The sequence below is a fragment of the Mus caroli genome, chromosome 17, assembly GCF_900094665.2.
Source record: "Mus caroli chromosome 17, CAROLI_EIJ_v1.1, whole genome shotgun sequence".
NCBI lineage: Eukaryota > Metazoa > Chordata > Mammalia > Rodentia > Muridae > Mus > Mus caroli.
Window position 1 is genome coordinate 11,141,846 of NC_034586.1, and position 7,007 is coordinate 11,148,852.

At 42.8% G+C, this 7,007-nt stretch overlaps 1 pseudogene; it reads right to left on the bottom strand.

The window, feature by feature from the left end:
* Window positions 1-2,689: 2,689 nt before the first annotated feature.
* LOC110283923 lies at window positions 2,690-4,544 on the bottom strand (annotated as a pseudogene).
* Window positions 4,545-7,007: the final 2,463 nt, after the last annotated feature.

Sequence of the window (7,007 nt, forward strand, 5' to 3'; positions counted from 1 at the left end):
ATCCTCTTGCAGTTGCAGCAAGATCGTTTCTTGTGGGTGATTTTGGGGTGTCGCCTCTCCTGAGTCAGAACGTGAGGGAGTCCTCACGTTGTGGGTCTTTCAAATCTACTTTCCTATAGATAACCCCGAGTTAGCTTTACTTACTATGGTACATCTGGGCTGCTGCTAACTCCAGTTGGGCAGCCCTCCAGGCCATGTTCTAACCCATGGCAGTTCCCCTTCCTCTTCCTGTACTCCCCTTCTCCTCCTCATGGTTCTCTCTCTCTCTGACACCGAAGGCCCAGAAACCTAAACCCCACCTATACCTCTTCCACCTAGCTATTGGCTGTTGACATCTTTATTTACCAATCAGAAACAACTTGAGGCCAAGGTGTATGTGCAGACTCTCTCATTTCTGAGACAACCAAGTCTTGGGGGACACACACTGTACATTACAATAGACCAAACCTAACTATCTCCATATGAATATGTACAGGCTTCCCAACTAAATTGCTTACCCTTTCTTTGTTCAGGGAGAGCTGTTGTGTCCGGCCAGCAGATCACAGCCTGGGTTCTAGCCTGGAAAGGCATTTTGGAAACCTGGGAGAAGAGGGGCTAGGCGGCGAGAGAAAAGAATGAAGCTTAGACAAGATTCTGATCAAAGCTCAATTTTACTATTTCCGGACACTCAGTTATAAAGGAAGGGGGAGGGAACCCGATTTCCCGCCAAACAATCTCTGGGTCCAGTAGCAGGACGTGTGTGCCTCCAAGCAACAAAGGCAGGGTCCAGCAGTAGGCATGGCAGGACGAATGAGCAGGAAGCTCCACCCTTGAGCAAGCAGGTTCAAGCAGATGGGGGGAGACCACAGAGAGTGTGTCATCTTTTTTTTTTTTTAAAGATTATTTATGTAAGTATATTATATATGTAAGTACACTGTAGCTGTCCTCAGACACTCCAGAAGAGGGCGCCAGATCTCATTACAGATGGTTGTGCACCACCATGTGGTTGCTGGGACTTGAACTCTGGACCTTCAGAAGAGCAGTCAGTGCTCTTAACAGCTGAGCCATCTCTCCAGCCCCCACGTGTCATCTTTGAAAGCTCTATGTTCCTGCTTGGAGGCAAAGCAAATCTTCATGGACTATAATTTTTGGCTTTGCACTCAGCAAACTCAGACTGTGAACCACTGGGCTCCATGACATCTACTTGAACAATGTGGTCAAGATGTATCACTCTCAGAGTTATGTGGCCTTGGCATGTCACCCTTGAACTTGCTGTTCATGAAGTTTCAGTCCTGAGGCTGAATGGTTGGCTGCTCTTATAACCATTGGGTTGTTGATATGCACTAGAAGGGAGTGGGCCATAGTTCTTCCATTGTCCATGTAGAAGCGTTTTCTTGTTGGGCTGCAATTGGCCGGTTGATCCAATAAACACAGGATCTGCTCTTTGAGGAGCTTCAAGGTCTTGTTGCAAAGAGGTGAGGGAAGGGAGGAGGAACTCTTGGTTATGTTTATAGTCTACCATAAGAGTGCATGGGAAAGATGGCCACAGGACGAGGATGATCACCAAGGATATTCATTCTCTCTCTCTCTCTCTCTCTTCAACACAGGGTTTCTCTGTGTAGTGCTGGCTGTCCTGGAACTCACTCTGTAGACCAGGCTGGCCTTGAACTCAGAAATTCACCTGCCTCTGCCTCCCAAGTGCTAGGATTAAAGGTGTGCATCACCACTGCCCGGCACCAAGGATATTTTCAACCTTATGTTATTTCTAACTTGCCGTTGATTTGTGGGGAAGAGATATAATGAAGGACATGAGAGTCTTTTTATGCAGTCCAAATGACAAAGTTATGCAACAAATGTTTGATTGTGATTATTTGCCTAACCAAGGGTTAGGAAAGCAAAATCAGGGAGAATTGGAGTCCATTATAGTTATCCCTAGAAAAGGAAAACCAGGTCTAGGGTATTTTTAATGGAGACCATTGACAAGCCTGCACTCCATACAGATAAGATTTCTTGGAAAAGTATTGCTCCTGTATGGGTGGATCAGTGATCTCTTACTTCAGAAAGAATTCTGGCCCCTTAACAGCTAGTGCAGGAACAGTAGCAAGCGGGACACACTGAACCTTCAAGATCCCCCTGAAACTCATCTATATTCATAATTAAGAAAAAATCAGTCAAGAGGAGATTATTGCAAGATTTACAAAAGTTTCATTTCATTTCATAGTTTCATTTTCGAAACTATGGAACTTATGGGAACATTACAACCTGGCTTACCTACTCCAGCTGCCATTCCAAAAAATAGGTATAAAATTATCATGTTTTTTTTTTTTTTGCCCTTCAATTATTTTACTAGATTTTTTAATGCTTTAAAAAAATTTTTTTGTCCACTATAGGTGGAACAACAATATGAACTAACTAGCTAGATCGTATCTCTAGCTGCATATGTAGCAGAGGATGGCCTAGTCGGCCATCATTGGGAAGAGAGGCCCCTTGGTCTTGCAAACTTTATATGTCCCAGTACAGGGGAACGCCAGGGCCAAGAAGTGGGAGTGGGTGCCGGGGGAGCAGGGTGGGGGTGAGGGTATAGGGGACCTTCGGGATAGCATTTGAAATGAAAATGAAGAAAATATCTAATAAAAAAGATTTTTTTTGTCCTTTTTATCTTTTAATTACAAAGCCTGCACTATCCCAGCGCCCAAAGTCTTCCTTTGCACTAGGGTCCAGTAGAGTCTGCATCTTCAATCAGAACCTCGATGGTAGCACCAAGGATATCCGAGTTCGTGACCAGCCCTTCAGTGCCCCCACTGCTGCCACTTTCCACAAAGATCTTCCCGTCAGCCATAAGGCTCACCCGTTCTGTCCCACTGCAGTGTGACATTGACATCCCTTCAGCTTCTAGCAGTAGACACTCTCCAGCTGTTGAGTTTCCCAAGGGCTCAGGAAGAAGAGGAAGCCCCTGACCATCTGCAGGCTGTGTCAGGGGCTCTGGGTTAGTGCCCAAGATATCTGTGTTGGTGATGAGGGCGCCCGCATTGGCTGTCAGAACTTGTGCAATCAGCACCTTAGGGTGGCATTTTGCTTTGTGTGTCACTACACTGTCCTTCTCAAAAAAAAAAAAAATTTTTTTTTTTTGCCACAGATATTGCAAGAAAACTGGTAGAAGGAGTTTGCATCACGTTTCTTCATGTATCAACTTTTTGTCAACAAGTAAATCCACAGATCTCACATAGTAATGGCGTCTCACCAGTATGTACTGCCAGATTGTGGGAACTCTTGAAGGCCCAAGCACAGTATTCACAGATATAATCCCTCGGGTCTGGTCTGTCTGACATGGCTTTGCAAGTCGCAAAAGTTGTTTCTGGAGCCTGAAGAGTCGTCCACAGGAGAGATGGGGACATTTTTTTTTTCCAGCAACTGCTAGTATTTAATGTGGTGCTGCAAACAGCGAGGGTGAGCAAGAACAGTCCCATATCCTCCCATCTCACAACAGACATACTGGATTGGAGGCTTTTTTCTCCTTTTGGGTAACCGTGGACTTGAGTCATCTTTTCGCCTTCTTCCTCTGTTCCTAAGAGGCTCCTCATCTTCCCTAATTTCACCTTCTTCTTCTTCTTTCACTTNTACTTCTATTTCCACTTAAATTTCTTTCTTTCCTTTCTCTTCTTTCACGTTCCCCGATTTTCTCTGTGGCTGTGGGGTTTCCCTTTCAAGGTGGGGCTTGTAAGTCTCATCTCTTGGGTCGTCTTCGAATGATATTTCCTCTTCACTGATTAACATTTCTTCTACCTCCTCCTCTTTCTCATCACTACCAATGCCACCGGGAGACTGATGTTCTTCTGGAACGTCATTATAAAGTTGATCTGTAATTGGTTCTGTCTTGCAGATAAGTTACAACGAACCAGTCTCGGACCTAGAGTTCTGAGTATTCTCACTGTCTTGAAAGCAAGAGACAGAGGTGCTGCTACTACTGTGCCAGCTCCGGCTAGGTCTAGTTGCATTAATGGGAGCTTCCCGAAGGAGGACAGAATCATCTTCTTTCGCTTCCTCGGGATTTTTATCTGTTGTTATTTATTTATTTATTTGTTTGTTTATTTATTTATTTATTTTCTATACACTGGACTCGCCGACTCTTCTTGTCCTGAGCAGGAGACAAGCAAGCTGAGTATCCCGGCCGGGGCTGCTTCTCCGCGAGGATACTCAGCCTTTCTTTGGCGGGACACAGCAGCTGCGGCGGCGGCGATGGCAGGCGGCCACAGTGGTCCAGTCAAGGTCCCCACCTCCCCACAACGCGTTGCTGCTCGAGGTTTCTGACAGAGCAACTCCGAAGCCAAGTCCGCCGCTACTGCCAGCCCCCTTCCTGGTCCTGCTGCTCCCGGAATCCCGGCTCCTCCTCCCACGTCCCCAACGCCACCCCACCCCCCACCCCCATCATCTGGGCTTGTCCGTCCCCCAACACCTGCATCCCAGGCGGTGGAACTGGCTTCCTCGTCCCCCTTGACTCGCTCACTCCTGAGCGCCTCTTCTCTCCCTTTCCCCGTTCCGCCCGTTCTGAGACGCTCCCTCCCCATCAGTCCCCTGCCATTCAAGCCAGAGACCAGCTGTGGCGCCTGTGTGCACCTGTACTTTATCGTAGATTTAAAAGATTGTTTTTATACTATTCCTTTGCATCCAGATAACTGCAAAAGTTTTGCATTCGGTGTGCCAATTTGTAATTTTAAAGAATCCATGAAGTGATACCTTTGGAAAGTTTTGCCTTAAGGAATGGCTAAATAGCCCTACATTATGTCAAAAAAAAAATTGTTGCTGCTTCAAACAAGAGATTGGGACTTGAATCCTTCTGTGTATATTATTCATTATGTGGATATTTTATTAGCTGATCTCTCTGAAGGAGTTTTACCACAAGCCTTTGCTCTTATACTAAAAGCTTTAAAATCTTGGGGATTAATTGTTCCAGAAAAGATTCAAAGACAATATCCTTTTCAGAATTTGGGACATCGGCTATATCCTAAACAAATTGTGGCACAGAAAATTCAAATAAAAAGATAATTTACTTACTTTAAATGATTTTCAAAAGCTGTTAGGGGGTGTTAATTGGCTAAGACCTCATCTTAAGCTTACCACAGAACTTAAACCTCTGTTTGATATTCTCAAGGGGATGCAAATCCTAATTCCCCGACAATTAACTGATGAGGGACGAATGGCTTTGCAGAAAGTAGAGGAAGCTATTAGTCAACAACAGATACATTGTATATGCCATGATCAATTGTGGGCTGTTTGCATTCTTGCTACTTCTCATGCACCCACAGAAGTTCTTTGGCAAAAGGGACCATTACTGTAAATTCATCTTTCTTCATCTCCAAACAAAGCTCTAACACCCTATTATGAAGCAGTTGCTGTGTTAATACAGATTGTAGGGCTGGGTGGTGGTAGCGCACGTCTTTAATCCCAGCACTCGGGAGGCAGAGGCTAGGCGGATCTCTGAGTTCGAGGCCAGCCTGGTCTACAAAGTGAGTTCCAGGACAGCCAGGGCTATACAGAGAAACCCTGTCTCGAAAAACCAAAAAAGAAAAAAAGAAAAAAAAATACAGATTTTCATGATAAAAATCACGAAAGTATTTGGGGAAAGAACCTGATAAAATGTTTATTCCTTATTCCAAACAGCAATTAAATTGATTTTTGCAGAATACTGATATTTGGCCTATTGCATGTGCAAATTTTCCAGGCAAAATTGATAATCATTTTCTGAAAGACAAGTTGTTACAATTTGCCTCTGTGCATGCTTTTATATTTCCTGTAAATTTATGCATGCAGCCCATAGAAGATGCACTTACTGTATTTACAGATGGTTCATCTAATGGCAGGCTATGTAATTGGATCACATGTTCATTCTCTTGAGTGTTCCTCTGCTTCAGCACAAATAATTAAACTATATGCTGTAGCTGTTGTTTTTGAAATGCTAAAAAAATCAAACTTTTAATTTGTATACTGATAGCCAATATATAACTCATGGGTTACAATTGTTGGAAATTGTTCCTTTTTTAGATACTGCTAATTCTCAATTTTTGCAATTATTTATGCAAATACAACTCACTTTAAGAGAACATACTGTTCCTTACTTTATAGGACATTTAAGAGCTCATACTGGATTGCCCAGACCACTTAGTGAAGGCAATGCCACAACAGATTTGTTTACCAGGCAGATTATACTCCTTTCACAGGAACAATTGGCCAAACATTGCTGTTGATCACCAAAGATGTCTGAATGGCCCAAGAAATGAAGCTCATCTTTCTGCTGCCTACCAGAAACACATATTAGTTTTAAAGATTGGTACTGCCTTAGAGTAAAAGGATAAACAAATGTTTATCCAGTCAAATAAGACCAGAAAGCAAGCAAGCATCACTATCTGAATATCTGACAAAGTAAATTTCAATCTAAAACTACTGGAATTTAAAACACAGATTAAGCCTGGTGTGGTAGCGCACACCTTTAATCCCAGCACTTGGGAGGCAGAGGATTTCTGAGTTCGAGACCATCTACAAAGTGAGTGCCAGGACAGCCAGGGCTATACAGAGAAACCCTGTCTCGAGAAACCAAAAAACAACAACAAAAAAACCAAACACAGATTAACATTGATCCACTAATAATAAATGATTTGAAAACCTCACTTTCTCCAATAGACAGTTCATCTGGACACAAACAGGAAAACATCAGAATTAATTGACATCATACATCAAATATACTGAACAAATCTGAACAAATATTTACAGAACATTCTATCCAAACATCAAAGAATATGCATTCTACTTAGAATCATATGGAAGCTTTTCTAAAACAGTCCACATCTTGGGATATAAAAAAAAATCTTTAAAAATTCAAAAAGATTGAAATTACTTCTTATATACGATCTGACCACAATGTAATCTAACAAAAGTGACAGCAAAAACCACCTCTAGTAAATACAAAAACTTATTGTCTTAGTCAGGGTTTCTCTAGAGTCACAGAACTTATGGATAGTCTCTATATAGTAAAA